At 37.0% G+C, this 19289-nt stretch overlaps 1 pseudogene; it reads left to right on the top strand.

The window, feature by feature from the left end:
- The first annotated feature begins 7737 nt into the window (after positions 1-7737).
- Positions 7738-19289, top strand: part of LOC149579806 (monothiol glutaredoxin-S11 pseudogene) — a 35710-nt pseudogene continuing 24158 nt past the window's right edge.

Raw genomic sequence — 19289 nt, 5'->3', positions numbered from 1 at the left:
TATAGAAAACTCAAAGAAGGATCAAAAGGACTAGACAATGAAACCTTGAATGAACTTCGAAAGAAGAAGCTGTGCTTCCATTGTAGAGAGCCTTGGGACTTATCTCATAAATGTTCTCTCAAGGCTAAGGAAAATCAAATGGAGTATTTTTCAGCAGAAGATTCAGAGTCAGAGGGGGAGGATCAACACTCCGATTTAGATGAGGGTAACATTATAGAAGAGAGCAACATTCCTAAGGATGATAGATCGTTGGCACGCTTGACAGGGGCTCAAAAGGCAATCACATTTAAGGTCAGGGGTACTATCCAGGGGCAGAAAGTGATATCTCTTATTGACACTTGGGCTACACATAACTTCATAGATGCACAGTTGGTAGCCAGGAGAGGGTTACAGATAGAGGAGCATGATGGGTTTAGAGTCATGGTGGCTAACGGTGATAAATTATTATGCACTCGAAAGATATCTAATCTTCACATTAGGTTTGGAGATGGCTACGAGTTGAAGGATGAGTTCTATGTTGCGGACATGGGAGATTATGATGTCATCCTCGGCATGACATGGATGGCTTCACTAGTGGAGTTCACACTCAACCTAGCGAAATTGGAGATGAGATTCCAACATGAGGGCAAAACTGTGTTACTTAGAGGTCTTTCAAATGGAGTTTGCAGATTAGTGTCCTTGAGGAGAATGCAGAGACTTTTTCGTCATGATGACATAGAGTGGGCGACAGAGTGCTACATTATGCCAACTTCACCAAAGCCACAAGAAAAGAGTCATCCACAAGATATCCAAAAGATACTTGATAGACACGCTAAAGTATTTAGCGTTATTCTTCATGGAGTTCCTCTTGAAAGAGGGATGGAACATATTATTGAGCTCGAGGAGGGAGCCAAACCAGTTATGATTACTCCCTATCGTCATCCTAAGAAACACAAGGATGAGATAGAGAAGGCGATTAAGGATTTGTTGGAGATGGGGCATATCAGGCCTAGTAAGAGCCCCTTTGCTTCAACAGTAGTATTGGTAAAGAAGAAGGATGAGATGATGCACATGTGCATCGATTACAGGGCACTGAATAAGAAAATAATTAAAAATAGGTATCCTATTCCTAGGATTGATGAGCTGATTGATGAGTTGCACGGGGCATGCTTCTTCACCAAAATTGATTTGTGATCCAGATACCATCAGATCAGGATGAGAGCAAAGGACATTGAGAAAATAGCCTTTCGATGTCACTATGGCCACTTTGAGTTCATGGTTATGTCATTTGGTCTAACCAATGCACCCGCTACATTTTAAAGTTGTATGAACCAGGTATTCAGGAAGCAGCTGAGGAGATTTGTCTTGATCTTCTTTGATGACATCTTGGTCTTCAATAAGACCTGGGAGGAGCACTTACATCATCTGGAGGAGGTGTTATCTATTCTGGAGAGAGAGTCATTGTATGCCAAGGAATCTAAATGTGAGTTTGGCATGACTGAGCTCCTTTACCTTGGGCATATCATTAGTGCAGATGGCATTCAGGTTGATCCCAAAAAGATTAGAGCTATTGTAGAGTGGCCTACTCCTACAAACCTTACACAGCTTAAGGGATTCTTTGGTTTATGTGATTTTTATAGGAGGTTTGTTAAGGGATTCTCACATATTGCTACACCCTTGACAAATCTTACCAAGAAAGGAGCCTTTGTGTGGACAGGGGCAGCACAGAGGTGTTTTGAGCATTTCAAGCAGGTAATGTCTTCATGTCTAGTTCTAGCTCTACCAAATTTTACGAAGCCTTTTGAGCTTCATTGTGATGCATCAGGTGATGGGATTGGAGCAGTATTGATGCAGGAGAAGCATCTCATTGCATTCAAGAGTAGGAAGCTCTAGGGAGTTGAGAAGAGTTATTCTGTCTATGACCAGGAGATGTTGGCCATAATGCATGCTTTATGGCCAAATTTCGGTCATATTTGGTAGGTGGACATTTTGTGATCAAGACTGATCACAACAGTATTAAATACTTCATGAGCCAAGGTGATCTTAATGACCAGCAACAAAAATGGGTGACTAAATTGTAGGCTTATGACTTTGACACAGAGTTTGTCAAAGGTAAGAAATATGTGGTGGCTGATGCCTTATCTCGGAGACCTCACTTATGTGCTTTGGCAAAAATTTTAGGAGATTGGAGAGATCGAATTATAGCAGAGTATGTCGGAGATGCTTGGGCTTTTGGATTGATTTCAGGTACCATACAGGATGATCACTATGAGGTGATAGATGGATTGATCAGAGTTCAAGACAGGGTTTATTTGATTCCGTCATCACATTTGAGAGAAGCGCTACTGAAGGCATTTCATGATGCACCCACAGCTGGATATCCAGGGGTCTTCAAAACTTACAAGCAGATCCAAGAGCGGTTTTCATGGAAAGGGCTCAAGGATGATTTTCAGAGGTATGTCAGGAAGTGTGTGGTTTGTCAACAGAATAAGGGAGAGCACACATTTCCTACAGGTTTATTACAGCCCTTGTCCATTCCTGATAGGAAATGGGAAAGTATTTCGATGGACTTCATCACTAGTTTACCACGAGTGCAGGGAAGAGATTGCATCTATGTGGTGGTGGACTGCTTGATGAAGTTTGCTCACTTCTTTGCTATTTCGTCCACTTACACAACAGCACAGGTGGCAGATCTTTTCTTTAGAGAGATATTCAGGTTACATGGGCTGCCTAGATTCATTGTTAGCGATCGGAATAGTAAGTTTATGAGTGTTTTTTGGTAAGATTTGTTTAGGTTGTGTGGTACAGATCTTACACCTAGCACTAGTTATCATCCACAAACAGATGGGCAAACAGAGATTGTGAATAAATGGGTGGAAAGATATTTGAGGAACTATGTAACTGCACAACAAAAGGCTTGGATCAGATGGTTGCATATGGGAGAGTATTGTTATAACACCACTTATCATATGTCCATCAAGATGACTCCTTTCATGGCACTTTATGGTTATGAAGCACCTAGCTTCATGGATTTAGTTTTGGGGGACAGTAGAGTGCCCAAAGCCAAAAACTTATTGCTGGATAGTCAGGACATCCTGAAAGTGCGCAAAGAGAATATACAACAGGCCCAGAATCAACAGAAATTGTATGCTGATCAGCACCGAATAGAGCGTAGCTTGGAGGTAGGGGATATAGTTTACTTGAGGCTACAACCATATAGACAGTCATCGCTCAAGAAGAGCAGAGTTGAAAAGTTGAAACCTAGATTTTATGGTCCCTACAGGGTGATTCGCAAAGTGGGCAAAGTTGCCTATGAGCTTGAGCTTTCAGAGGGTAATCGAGTGCACAATGTGTTTCATGTGTCTAGGCTTAAGAAAGCTATTGGTCAGAATGTAGTGCCTTCTGCAGATTTACCCCCTTTGGATGAGGAGGGGAAGCTTGTGTTAGTATCCGAGGCTATTCTGGACACCAAAGAGAGGAAGCTTAGAAACAGGATAGTGAAGGAGTATTTGATCAGATGGAGAGACCTGCCGGAGGAAGATTCTACATGGGAGAGTGAGCAGGTTATTCAGCAGGCTGGACTGAGATTGCTTGAGGACAAGCAATTTCAAGGGGGGCAGACTGTAATGTCCCCATTTTAGCAATTGACCAAGTGTGTGTGCGTTAGCCTTGTTCTACATGGTCCCGAGGGCTAACAAAGGGTTTAATGGGATCTTGGAGTGTTTTGGCCTAGTCATTTTCAGTTTGGGCCAAAACAAAGTTGATTTACTCAGTTTCAGACATACTTACTATTTTTAGTAAGTCAGTAGGACACAATGCAGGTCAATTTTGGTGATTGGATTTGATACTCCTCGGTGAGAGTTTTCTGATGAGCTATCACTCGCATTATTCGGAGTCCGATTGCTAATACATTTTAATGCCTAAAATTTTATTAAAGTAACGTCTAATTTAATTGTAAAATATTAAAGTATTATTTTAATATTTATTTTATGGGGATGTGTACCCAAGGGAGACATAAGGGGTATTTTAATATATGTTTTATATACTACACATCTTTTATCTCACATTGCCCATATGAGTTGAGCGGACCCTTGAAAATAGAATAAAAGGAAGCATTTGTGGCTTCATTAATTACGTTGAATATGAGAAAAAATTGGTGTGTGAGTTGCAGCTCTGTTCTTGGCATTTGAGGATGTCTATCCTCTCTTGTAACATTCTAGACGTCATTCTCTTGAAGTTTGGCCTTTGGAATTCTTTGTTATTGGCTTCATTATCAGGCAATTTAGTTGCATTTCTAGCTACAGGTAGATTTGGTATTTTGCTCATATCTTCTTCACTACTTTTTCAATGCTTATGCCGCTTTGAGGGAATGATATTACGAAAGTAGTGCACTGATTGAAGGACAAAACACTGTACCAGCAAGTTCGAAAGCATAGGTTGGAATATTATGTCAATACTGCTGAAGTAATTAGTGAATTGATAAATCTGCCATGTATTTGGTTTTATGAATTCTGAAAATAACATTTTATTAGCATCAATTCATTTTCACTTTGCATATTATTGTAGTTTCTTTCTTGTTTATGTTGTATGATACCAATTCCATGCACAAAACACAACAAACAAAAAAAAGTTTGATTTCCAGAGTTATAAGGGATTTAAAACATTAAACGGAAAAATAAGAAGTTGAATGCAAACTGTTTGACAAAATTCCTTTTAGCAAATTGGTTTAGTTTTTTGGAACATCCAGAGGTGCCCACTACATCCTGTCTGCCATTTTCTTCCTCTAAACCACCTCGTGTAGATGGGAGCCAGCTAATATCCACGCCGTCTCACTTCCTCCCCATATATAACTAAATAATGTCCCGCTTGGTGAGGAGTAGCGGGACACTCTTGTTATTGTTGTGTCTATATTTTAACATCAAAGTGTCAAATGACATTCTGTTAGTAATTTGCTGGTGTGAACAATCGCACTCCAATGGGTACCACTGTTTTACATATTGGAAGTGGAAGTCATTTGTAGTTTTATTCATTTTGGAGTGTCAAAATAGCTAAAAATCTACCGTGTATTGATAAGACTACATACTAAGCTGTTGATTTTGCAGATATGTCGGTTTTGTTACAATATTCTCATTTGTGTTTGTTCATTTACTCTATGTTGTCTTGACGATTGATGGGTTCAAGCATGTTTAACCAGTAGAGATGCTCAGTTATCTTACATTGGTCACCCCAATGGCCTGTTATAAGATTTTGTATTGGTTGGAATGTACAATAGATTTGGGTCCATGTTGGTACTTGGTCTTGAACAATAGTGCTAAGTAGTTTCTGTAGCGACAATATTAAATACAAGGCAATGTCTTATGGGCCTCATCTATGTACAATCTGTTGGTTCCATAGGGTGTTGGATTCAGCTGCATACTGTAGACAATAGATGCATCTGTGCTAGCACTCTCGTGGATGGAAGCAAGAGAAGGGTAAAAGGAACCTTTAAATGTTTCTACAATCAGGCCTAAGGAAAACCCACCTCCATTCTCTTTTGTAGTTACAACCGGTGGTGGTGCTTCATCGTTTTCATCCATTGATTCTGTCTCGTCGTCTATATTGATAACATTGGCAGATGTAAAATTTAGACAAGCAAAACAAGGAAATGAATTTACACAAACATGTAGGCTGGTAACTATGTTCATCATCTCCATGTAGATTTCCAAATGTGCTCAGCGAGAAGAAAGATCCAATTAAGGAAGTTTTTTTATTAAATGACAATATTCAGACCAATTTTACCAAAAAAATGTTCAACCATCAAGCCAAAATCAAGTACTTATGTGTAATACAAAATACAAGATATTAAATTTAAAAGTTTCTAAAATTCATGTACTTTGTATAAAACAAAACACAAGACATCAAATTTAAAGGTTCATAAAATTCATGTAAAATATTTTGCACAAACTAACTTTCCAAGGATATTCATGTTTTTTCTTGAATGGATGTTGTATATCCACAATAGTGAACGCTAGCAGACTTTGAATATTAAATTTAGCCCAAATTTCTCACAGCGTCCACACATACAGATCTCAATCACGATCTTCTTCCCATCAACATGAATACATACACTGCAACTCTATCATCAAATTTTGACCCTTACCAAATTGCTACATGCATTCAAGCAACATACTATGAGACAAATTCAAGCAAGGCACGACACAAACCTCTAACAAAACAAGATCACAATTACATAACGGAAGAATCGCTATAATAAACCCCAACTTGAATGTAAATAAGGTTAACGCCAAAGAGACCTTATCTCAATGTTATCACAAACAACAAATAGATTTGTAACTACCAAACATAACCCCTAGAAAACCTTAGAATGTCCGATATACAAGCAAATAATTAATTCTACGCAACTCAAACATAATTCTACTAAAATCCACAATAATCCCAAAAATGCAATAAAACAAAACCCACTAAAGCTCCAAAAAATCAAAATCCACCCTACGGTGGTTGAAACTCTGCATAACACAAAAGGGAAAGTGGTTACAATGATTAGCAATATAGAAAGATTTCACAAAATTACAATAGTGCAACAATTTTGCACAGATTGACATATACCAAAAAATATAAGTGGGATTTAGGAATTGGAAAAGAAATCACAAGTCTTACAATGTGGAACTTATATCTCAAACTAATTCTACATTGAAAACAATGTGGACGCTAACATTTATACTCAGCAAAACAATACGCGCAGTATAGCTTGAAAGGTCATTCCTCGTGACACAACATTTGAGGAAAAGCACAAGGACAGAATAACTTCCTAATTTTCCAATGGCATCGTGGGAACAAATAAGTTTAGTTTTGAAAAAAATAATTAGATGGTATAACTCAGTTGAAACCTTGGTATCTGTTTAGCAAAAATTGAATGATCTATAACTTTTCTATGTAGCAATCAGGAAAGATTAGGGAGAAACTTCCAGCCTTAACAGGTTCTCTTACACAAGAGTTTTGTATGAATCAAAATGATTTCATAGCCTATGAGACTATCATAATTTTCTTTTCAACTGATTTTTATAAAGCCAATCTAATTTTTGAGAGGCCTAAGCTGCAATCATTTACTCTATTTAGTTTCAAAATGATTAAAAGATGTATCTAATGCTAAGGTTACTTTCTTAATGTCCAGTCCAATCAAAAGTTAATGGAAGTGAGAAGTTACAGGCTAGGCCATTAGCAAATGTGCAAGTTATGTGGCTTCTTGAGTAGGTAATTTTAATAATGTCTACAAATATTAATTATTTATTCTAAATAGTCTACAACATTCAATTTAAATTGTTTCAATGGTGTTATGTCGTTGGAGAAGTTAAAGACTAGCTTAAAAAAATTGAGGCTTGAATCAAGTGGCCTAAACCTTCCTCTATAATAGAAGGAGGAGCTTTGCAGATGCTAACATATTTTAAAGTTCAATGTCTCATTTTATCTTTCTCAAAATTGCAGCTAAATAAATGCTATTGGTTCGAGTATTAAGTTCTTTATTTGAAGTAAAAAATTAACAGCATAGTTTTGGTGAATCAAAGTATAAATTGGCAATGAACTAAGTTACGTTCTTCTTCTCAGTAATAACATGATTAATACCTTCCCTGTACATCTCCCGGGTACTTTCAACTTCAATTTTTAACCTTTCTAGTTGAATCTCAATATCTCGCTGCATGACTGAAACAATTTGGCAATTCAGCTGCCGCACATATTTTCTTTTGTTCATTTGATTGTGAGATGGAGTCAAAGTTCAATATTTGTAAAATGCAATTTAAGAGGAATGACATCCAAAACAAATCTTTAGTAAATGATGTGCAGGTGTCTAATATCTCACCAGACTATTTGGAGAGGCCAATATCTCATTCTGTTTTTCCCCAAAGGGTTCTTCAAGTTCATTCTCATGCATTTCATGTTCTCTCTCTATTTGTAAAGGTAAGATTGTCATTTTCATGATTTGTTTCCATTTCTTTTTTTTGTCCACATGTCACCAAGTCTATATTTGAATTAGTTGAGATGGAAGATTAAGATTCCTCACTAGTGGCACTTGAGCTTCTTGAGAAAGATGACATAGAGCTCTCAGAATAGATAAATGCTTCATTGGCATATTTTTTAATTACAGAATCAGCCAGGGTGTTGTGCACGATGGTGCCAATGCTCTATGACATGGAGATCATTTCATCATCCTCTAGGTAGTAGATTTTGGTACACTTAGGTATAAAGTCTGGTCATCACATGAAAGGGCTTTATTTCCTTGAAAATATAGATATTCAGATTGAAATGCAATTGATTCGTTGGAGTCTAAAGATGTCTCCTTGACCATTTCTGAAACAAAGACAACTTATAAGATTATCAAAAGACAATTCTCTAAATCATTTGTCTTTAATCACATTGACTGGTCCCATATAGAATATTTCAATGAAATAGAATGTATTTAGAGTATCATTAGCATAAAATATTATTGAATAATAAATTGTCCTTTTTCTGAAAAATGGTTTTAGCATCGACTCTTTTCCCAAAACTAAAGGAACAAACTGATACTAGCAGAATGGGTCTAGGTAGGTGCTCATCAAAGACCCCTAAATTTTAAGAGTACAACTCCCCTCTAGAATGATCTTCGATCTATTCCAGTCCTACAACTAACTTAAAGGTATTCTCTTAACTTGAGAGCAATAGAGAAAGAACCAAGTAACCTACAACTATAGGATACTTAGGCAGATTTTAGGATTATCTCTAAATTATTGTCTACTTCTACATGCATCTAAACTAACTAAATGCAAACACAATGAAAATTGGAATGGTTCCTAATCTAAATGGATTATAGTCCATCTAAAAACCACTATTAGTGATTTCCCAACTAGTTCACATTCCAATCATCAAAACTATATTGAAATAAACTTATTTGCCTTTGATATTAGATTATGTTATCGATAACATATGTAGCTAGAACAATCAAAAATAAAAATTGGCTTTAGACCTAAATTTTCTCTTTTATAACGATTCAAATTTCAACTTATTCAAATCGATAGTTTTCATCTCCCACCACATTTATCAAAATAAATCTATTACAATCAAAAGAAAAATTATAGATTCTTGAAGAGGAATCTCTCCTCTAGAACTTCATACAACTTTTAAATTTTTCTGATATGATTTAATTTTTTTTTCTTTCTCAAAATTGACATTTTCTCAAGTATTAAATGTGTACTTGTAGATTTTTTAAATTATAATATACTATATCTTATTAAAATACTATGAAACATATATGAGAATATTCTTGACTTTGAGCTCTACGAAATGGTGTGTATATGTTATTAAAATAATATCTAAAAAAATAGTAAGAGTTATTGAAACATCAGTTTTCTAAAATAATTTTTTTCTTTAGTAATTGGTTACTAACTACTATAAAACATGCATTTAATAGACTTTTCCAATTGGAAAAGTGTAAGACCATATATAACTTAGCTAGAATAAATTTATCAAAGATCATATGTTTGAAAAAAAAATTAATTTAGATAGAAATACTCAAATTCAGTCATTCTAATAAGTCAACCTAAAAGGTGACGTAGCTTTGTATTTTCATCCAACATCATGACCACCCTTAAGTTGCACTTGCACTCATACACCTTTGTTTTTGGGCATAAGTTCGGGAGACATAAAATCTTATCATAAAGGCCTTTATGAACTTACATTTACTACCCTAGTCATATATTCAGATGACTTTTCAAGTCAATTTTGATCCCTTTGATTTTTGGCTCGAAATGGATTTGAGTGTGGACAAGTGTCATTATTCTATAGCCTTTCTCTAAAACTTTATTTTTCTTCAACATTTAGGCCCGGAATATGACTTGGGCCATTTGATCTTTGTTGATCGAATGATGTATAACACTTGTTAAGGATGTCGATGCCTAAATGATGTTACATCAAGTATGTCACCTATCCTCTTTCTGGAGAATATGTGAATACAAGATTATTATTGCACAAAATTGACCTAAAATTCAATTGGAGTCATCGATATAAGTTGATTGAATGGTGGTTGGATTGATGATATGAGCTCGCAACTTATGAGGTGGAAGGAAATCTACGGCTCCTACTACGTCGTAAAGATTAAAGAGTTTGCATCTAGCTAAAGCAGTGAAGTGAGGGCCGTTGGATTCAATCTCTTATTAACCACTTCACTTGGCTCAATGTGGGTCCACTGCCATGTGGATCTTTATGATTGGAGATTTGAATCTTCAATGCTTAGTCACACAAACCCTTACTTATATAATATTTGAATTTTCTTTTCCCTAATGTGGTTGATCATGATTTGATATGAACCATTGCTCTGATCACATCAATGACCCAAAATGCATTGTCAGCTTTTGTCCATGCTTTCCATGATCTCTTCGTTCAATTGGTTGCTTCTTCATTGCTCTGGCTCTGTATCTTCATGGAATCTTTTCCTTTGATGTACACAAAATTAGTTCTTCACTTCAAGAAGGTTTTGAGTATGGATAGATGTATCAATAGAGCTCATTTAGCTTTCTTCTTATCTTAGGAAAAGCTTGGCACTTGCCCACCCCTCCTAGAATCACCTAATTGACTAATAGTGCTTGACTTTCTCCATTTGCTACATGGATATGCTCACAGGGGTAGATGAGAAGAAAATCATCCTAATGGCAGCCTAGACCCGACTTAACATATTTTGCATTGGATTACCATTCACTTAAGAGCTCAAAATTGGGATGACCTAAAGTGCACCAATAATTGGCTTTGACTTGCTGACTTAGGTATGATGATGCCTAAGTAGGAACCTAGATATCTCTAAGTTGTGCCAAAGGAATCAACAGAACATAAACACACACACCAATGACAAACTACCTTCTTTATTGCAACACAACACACAACCATAATTGTAGAGATCAGTGTTGTGTCCATTGGGTTGCAAAGTCTAGAATAGCACAGGGAGATGCAACTGCAAATGGGTGGTGGGGAAGTAGGGCAGACAAACACAAGGAAAGAAAACACATAAAAAATGAAAGAAAAAAGGCAAGTTAACAACCTAACCTAAGATATGTATAGAGGTAGGAAGAATCCTACCTAGAAACCAGTGACATAAGGTACTTATGTGAAACTATTGATAGGTTGAGAGAAGTAGGATCCTTTCCTCCATAATTGGTTTTGTTTTCCCAACATAACCTCTACTTGCATCAACATCATGGAAATTTGAAACCTCTAGATCCTATGCAAGACTTAACTAAATGCCCACTTAGGTCTAAAAATCCATGCTTCATTATATATCGCTCTATCCTCCTCAAGTCCTTTTACAGTATTCTTTTGAAAATCTTGTACGAGAGAAAGATGGATACACACTTCTTTAATAGCAGTAGGGTGATTAGCACTGGGGCTTTCAGTCTCACTCTCACATAATTGAGCTTTGTCAACTTGGGCACACAAAGGCTTCTTCTGCACAAGATCCGCTATTGGATAGACATCTTCTTCCTTGCATTTATGAATCAAATTTCCCTCAAATATGCAGTAATCTTGATTCTCCCTATTCTCCAGTGTATCATCATTATTCTTAAAAATAGTAAGACTGAACACAAGAGGTCCAATCATGAACAACCCTTCTTCAATCTAATCTGAGCTAGTAGTTGGGCCATCAGATGACTCATTTGTTCTGAGGGATGACGAGGATCCACAAAATACATCCTCCTTCGTACAAAGGAAATTTGTATCTAGTATTGTTGTAGAAGTGTCCAAAGACTGACAGTTGAAAACAAAACTTCCTTCTTCAATCAAATCTTGCATAGGAGAAGATTCTTTACCAATGAGAAACATTACCTTATCTTCCTGAAGCTCCTCTTCATATTGAAAGGAATTTTTTATGGATTTCTTTTTGCATATCTCCCAAACAGATATTAATCTCTTACCTCCTAGTTTCTTATAATGGAATGGATAGTTCAGAATAGGATGGTGATCATCCACCTTTGATTTGAGATTCACTTCTTCAGATCCATCTAATGAAGAGTTACTTTCATCTTTTGGAGCATCAACAATGTTCACCTAGTCAGAAAACATTAGAAAACTTTTAGGGGTGTAATCAAGTGACTTTACCGAGAGTTCTTCTTGTTCAACTATTTGTGCTTGCTTCATCATCTTTCTTTCACATTCTTGTAGATCCTTTAGTTTATGGAAATGGACACAAATGTAGTTCCAAAACATCTTTGACATATGATCAACTTTAATACTAATATTTTAGTGGATTCCATAAGAAATACTCTCTCTATGCTGGGAAAGAAATCTCATGAAGCACTTTGTTGTCCATGGCATGGAGCTCTTTGGGAGTGGGAATGAGCTTTGGCCTTGCTTCAAACTCATCTCCTCTCTTTGCATGTCTTTCAGCTTGTAGAATCTGGCACACACACATTCCAACATTGATGTAGAAACATGATTGTCTTCAATGTTGATATTCATTTGGATGATATGGGAGATGGTTTCTTTATATAGAACCACAAGCTCTTGTAGTAGCTTATCAATAATATAGTTGAGTTCTTGGAGACTAGGCTTAGGCATTGGCCTTCTCCTAGTTTTTGAGTTTGGCATGGGCATTAAGTTACACTAGACCTTCCTAGACCAAAGAAAAAAGGTCATTCATATAGAGTTGCCATCGTCCATCCTCAGGGAGGAACCTATTGATTTCTGAGAATGAAAACCCAAGCAATAGACTTTAATCCAAATCTCCAGCACAGTCACCAAAAACTATTGGATAAAAGATTATCCTTTTCTTGAAAATAGTCTTAGCCTCGACTCTTTGCCCAAAAGTAAAGGAACAAACTAATACTAGTAGAATGGGTCTTGGTAGGTGCTTTATCAAAGACCCTTGAATTTTAAGAGTACAACTCCCCTCTAGAATGATTTTCAATCTATTCTAGTCCTACAACTAACTTAAAGGTATACTCTTAGCCCAAGATGTTGCGGAGGACCCTTCAAACCTTGATAATCATTAGGAGGGCAAACCGAAAAATCGGGCAAAAAATTGGATGGTTCCACTATTCTTCCAATAAGAAAGAGAGTATTTAGAGGAGAAAAGGAATCATGCAACCCATGAGAGGGAAACTCGATGGAAATATTTCTGGAATATAATTCATGATGTGTGGAACATAATTTATCTGCAGTTGGAATGGAGATGGAACAATATTGTATGATATCAGTGAGGTTGCATTCATTGTTGGAGGGTAATTGAGAAAGTGGATAGGAGAGGAGGGAGAGTCATGTATTGTACTACAGGAGGAATAAATTCATGCGGCACCAATGGATTCAAATTGGCAGTCATGGCTTTCTACAACTGTTGTGCCTCCAATATTCCTCAAAATATATCTTTGTAAGGGGAATTAAGAATTAGAAATATGATTTTGAAAGTCATAGCAGGTAAAAATGTTTCCAAGTGGCTAGTCAGAGCTAAAAGAATGGATAGTTCAATCCCACGATGAATAGTTGGAAAGATTCACCAGTTGGCAACTTTCTACTAGCCAACACTACAAGTTTCAACATCACCTGCGATGGGGCCGAAAAATCAAAATGAAATCTGATCTCCAAAAAGTGAGAGAGGTTAATGTAGGTGATTGAAACACAATCCTATAGCACCTATAATTTTATCCATACCTCACACAAACTCCAAGATATGCCCCTTCAAAGATCACTATCCTATGACATTTAGTGATTCTCACGGTCAATTTTATTTAGCATACCTGAGAATGTTTGAGCTATCAACAAGATAAGATGAGCTTGGGACTAAGGTTTACCAGGCCACTCGGAGCTAACAAAATAGACAATTTGATCCCACAATGAACGATTAGAGAGATTCACTAGTTGGCAACATTGTAGTAGCCAATACTACAAGTTTTAGCATCACCCGAGATGGGGCTGCAAAACCAAAATGGAATCCAATATTCAAAAAATGAGAGAGGTTCTTGTAGGTGTCAAAAACATCCTATAACACCCAAAATTGCATCCATACCTTACACAAGCTCTAAGATATGCCCCATCAAAGATTGCTGCCCTATGGCATTTAGTGACTCTTAGACTCAATTTTGTTCGGCGTGCATAAGAAAGTTTGAGATATCAATAGGACAGGATGAGCTTGGGACTAGGATTTACTTGGCCACTCAAAGTTAACAAAACAAACAATTTGATCCCACGATGAACAGTTAGAGAGATTTAATAGTTGGCAACTTTGTACTGGCCAACACTATAAGTTTTAGCATCACCTGAGATGGGGCCACAAATCAAAATGCAATCCAATATTTAAAAAAGAGAGATTCTATTGTAGGTGTCGACAACACGATCATGTAACACCTAGAATTGCATCGATACCTCGAATGAGCTCCGAGATATGCCATGTCAAAGATCACTACCCTATGGCATTTAGTCACTCTTAGGGTCAATTTCGTTCAGTGTTTCCAAGAACATTCGAGTGGTCAATGGGATGGGACAAGTTTTGAAATAGGGTTTACTAGCCACTTGGAGCTAATAGAATAGATAGTTCGATCCCACAATGACTGATTAGAGAGATTAACTAGTTGGCAACTTTGTACTAGCTAACACTACAAGTTTCAACATCACCCGAGATGGGGCCGCAAAATCAAAATAGAATTTGATCTCCAAAATAGAGAGAGGTTATTGTAGTTGTTGACAACACAATTATGTAGCACCCAAAATTTCATCCATATATTGCACGACCTCCAAGATATGCCTTGTCAAAGATCGATGTGTTGTGGCATTTAGTGACTCTCAAGGTCAATTTCATTTGACGTGCTCAAAAATGTTTGAGTAGTCAACAAGACCAAATGAGCTTGGGAATAGGATTTAACTAGGCACTCAGAGCTAATAGAATAGATAGTTTGATCCCACAATGAACGGTTAAAGAGATTTGAACACTAGCCAACACTACAAGTAATAGCCATGAACTTTGTAATAGCCAACACTACAAGTTTCAACATCACTTGAGATGAGGCCGCAAAATCAAAATAGAATTTGATCTCCAAAAAATGAGAGAGGTTAATGTAGATATTGACAAAATGATCTAGTAGCATCTAGAATTGTGTCCATACCTCACATGAGCTCTGAGATATACCTCGTCAAAGATCGCTACCCTATGGCATTTACTGACTCTTAGGGTCAATTTCGTTCAACATGCTTGAGAATGTTCGAGCAGTCAATGAGATGGGATGAGCTTGGGACTAGGATTTACCAACCACATGGAGCTAACAAAATAGATAATTCAATCCCATGACGAATGGTTAGAGAGATTCACTAGTTGGCAACTTTGTATTGGCCAACACTACAAGTTTCAGCATCACCCAACATGGGGCCACAAAATCAAAATAGAATCTGATCTCCAAAGAGAGAGATTATTGTAGGTATCAACAACACAATCTTGTAGCACTTGAAATTTTATCCCTATCTCGCACGAGCTTGGAGATATGACTTGTCAAAGATCACTACCATGTGGCACTTAGTGACTCTTAGGGTCAATTCCATTCGACGTGTCCAAGAACGTTCGAGAAGTCAACGATATGTGGCAAGATTGGGACTAGGGTTTACCCAACCACTTGGAGCTAACATGATAGACATTTTGATCCTATGACGAATGGTTAGAGAGATTCACCAGTTGGTGACTTTGTGCTTGCCAACACTACAAGTTTCAACATCACTCAAGATGGTGCTGTGAAATCAAAATGGAATTTTATCTCCAAAAAAAGAGAGAGGTTATTATAGGTGTTGAAAAAATGATCCTATAGCACCTAGAATCACATTCATACATTGTACGAGCTCCAAAATATGCCCCGTCAAAGATCACCACCCTATGGCATTTAGTGACTCTTAGGGTCAATTATGTTTGGTGTGCCCAAGAACGTTCGAGCAGTCAATGGGATAAGATGAGCTTGGGATTAAGGTTTACCTGACCACTAGGAGCTAATGGAATAGACAATTTGATCCCACGATGAATGGTTAGAGAGATACACTTGTTGGCAACTTTGTATTGGCCAACACTAGAAGTTTCAACATCACCCGAGATGGGGCCATAAAATCAAAATAAAATTTGATCTCCAAAAAGTGAGAGAGGTTAATGTAGATGTTAACAACATGATCCTATAGCATCTAAAACTACATCCATACCTTGCACAAGCTATGATATATGTCCTATCAAAGATCACTACCCCATGGCATTTAGTGACTCTTAGGGCCAATTTTGTTCGGTGTGCCCGAGAATGTTTGAGTGATCAATGGGATGGGACAAGCTTAAGACTAGGGTTTACTTATCCACTTAGAGCTAACAAAATAGGCATTTTTATCCCACAACAAATGGTTAGAGAGATTCACTAGTTGGCGACTTTGTATTGGCCAACACTACAAGTTTTAGCATCACCGAGATGGGGCCGCAAAATCAAAAAGAAAATTGATCTCCAAAAATAAAGAGAGATTAATGTAGATGTCGACAAGACGATCCTGTAGCACCTAGAATTGCATCTATACCTCGCACGAGCTTCGAGATATGCCCTATTAAAGATCGTTGCCCTATGGCATTTAGTGACTCTTAGGGTCAATTTCATTTGGCATGCTTGAGAATGTTTGAGCAGTCAATGGGATGGGATGAGCTTGGAACTAGAGTTTACCTGGCCACTTGAAGCTAATAGAACACATAGTTCGATCCCATGATGAATGGTTAAAGATATTCACTAGTTGGCAACTTTGTACTAGCCAACACTACAAGTTTCAGCATCACCCGAGATGGGGCCACAAAATGAAAACAGAATTTGATCTCCAAAAAGAGAGGGAGTTTAATGTAGGTTTCGACAACATGATCCTATAGCACCTGTAATTGCATCCATACCTTGCACAAGCTCCAAGATATGCCTCGTCAAAGATCACTGCCCTATAGAATTTAGTAACTCTCAAGGTCAATTTCATTCGGTCTACCGGAGAATGTTCAAGCGGTCAACTAGATAGATGAGCTTGGGACTTGGGTTTACCCAACCACTTGGAGCTAATGAAATAGACAATTCGAACCCACGATGAATAGTTAGAGAGATTCACTAGTTGATGAATTTGTACTGGCCAACACTACAAGTTTCAACATCACTCAAGATGGGGCCACAAAATCATAATAAAATCCAATCTTCAAAAAACAAGAGAACTTATTGTAGCTGCCAATAAAATGATCCTATAGCACCCTAAATTGTATCCATACCTCTCATGAGCTTCAAGATATGCCCTGTCAATGATTCTTGCCCTGTGGCATTTAGGGTCAATTCGGTTTGCAATGCCCGAGAATGTTTAAGTAGTCAATAAGATGGCATGAGATTGGGACTAGGGTTTATTCAACCACTCAAAGATAACAAAATAGGCAATTCGATCCCATGATATACAATTAGAGAGATTCACCAATTGGCAAATTTCTACTGGCCAACACTACAAGTTTTAGTGTCACCTGAGATGGGGCCGCAAAATCAAAACAAAATCCAATCTTCAAAAAGAGAAAAAGTTTATTATAGGTGTTAAAAACATGATCCTACAACACTTAGAATTGCATCCATACCTCACATGAGCTCTGAGATATGCCCTGTCAAATATTGTTGCCCTATGGCATTTAGCGACTCTTAGGATCAATTTTGTTTGGCATGCCTGAGAATGTTTGAGAAGTCAACAAGATGGGACAAACTTGGGACTAATTTTTACCTATCCACTTGGAGCTAACCAAGTAGACAGTTCGATCCCATGATGAACGATGCAAGAGATATGATAAAGATATGTATGCCTAAGCCACTTTGTGCAAGATATGAGCAAAAGTTGCTAATTAGGAAAAATTGGATCTTTTTGAGTTTTTGGTCAAGATAGCCTAGGATTAGGTGTTTTTAGTTTTTTTTAATAATTTGGAACCTTTTCCAAGTCCTATAAGTGAACTCTAGTGAACTTTGGAAAAGTTGCACTTTTTATGCAAAATTGCAAAAGTTCTAAAAGTTGCTCAAAATTGCAACTTGGTTGGACAGGAGTGTGAAATTTGACTAAAAACTTCTAACCTTACAAAATATATTTCCCATGCTCATATACTCGAGCATGGGTAGTTACCACTTTCCAAACTTCCATTTGTAACTATTTGCAAAAATTACAAAAGTTGCTCAAGCAACTTTTTGAGCAACTTTGCAAATTTTGAACATTTTTTGCTCTTTACGTCTTTTGGTCAAATGGATCCATCTAAGACTATTCTAGGATCCTAGTTAAGATTCCTAGGACCTATTAGGTAACCAAATACCTTAGTTTCCCATCTGTGACAACTTTTAACCTATTGAGCAACTTTTGACCAACCTAGGAATTTGAGTGCTTCCCCATGTTGAAAACATTCTAACCTTCCAAAATATACTTCCCCATGCTCAAATATCCAACCATGGGTAGTTACAACTTCCCAAACTATCATTTGCAACTTTTTTCAAAAATTTCTCAAGCATCTTTTTCAGCAACTTTGCAACTTTGCCAATAGTGGCATGTTGTGATGGTTAAGTTGTTGTGTTGTTATCCTTACCATCAAGGTTCAAATCTCATGGGGATGAGGTCCCCCGTTTGTGGCCTCACTGGTTCATAGCTCCAGGTCAAAGCGTTTACCCTTAGAAAAAAAAAAAAAAAAAAAAAAAAAACTTTGCAACTTTTGAGCAACTTTTTGCTCTTTACATCTTTTGTTCAAATGGGTCCATCTAGGACCCTAGTTAGGATTCCTAGGACATATTAGGTAACAAAATACCTTAGTTTCCCAACCCTAACAATATTTTACCTTAGGATTTCATGTTTTTGTAATTATATTCAATCTAATGAACCAACTAGATATGCTCTACATTTTAATGTCTCAAGTATTGCCTCATGGTCTAACTCATGAACTTTCCAAAGAGTCTTATTATGTGGTTTTCCACCATATTTTATGAAGTGAACATTTGACGTGATGAAAAAGTTCAAATAATGAAGAATCTTCCTCTATGTTTGCCAATCCTCAAATGACCACAAGTTAGGGTTCTTCATAGAATATCGTGTAAGCCACATGCCAGTTACAACCACTGCACCTATATGGTACTCTAAACCTTCACCATCTATAGCCAAGTGATCCCAAAAAAAATTGGCCTGGACACAATGACACAAATAATAATCTATCCCTTCTTCATTGTCTTCAAGTGCAATAATAACAAAAACATGGCCTGTCTAGTGATAAATGTACAAAATACGGTCATTAATTCAACAAATACTTAGGTAAAAGTTATAAAGTT

This window comes from Cupressus sempervirens, chromosome 1, assembly GCF_028749045.1.
Source record: "Cupressus sempervirens isolate cs-2001-9-10 chromosome 1, ASM2874904v1, whole genome shotgun sequence".
NCBI classification, from domain to species: domain Eukaryota; kingdom Viridiplantae; phylum Streptophyta; class Pinopsida; order Cupressales; family Cupressaceae; genus Cupressus; species Cupressus sempervirens.
Note: the sequence above shows the minus strand (reverse complement) of the source record. Positions and strands in the feature narration are given on the sequence as shown.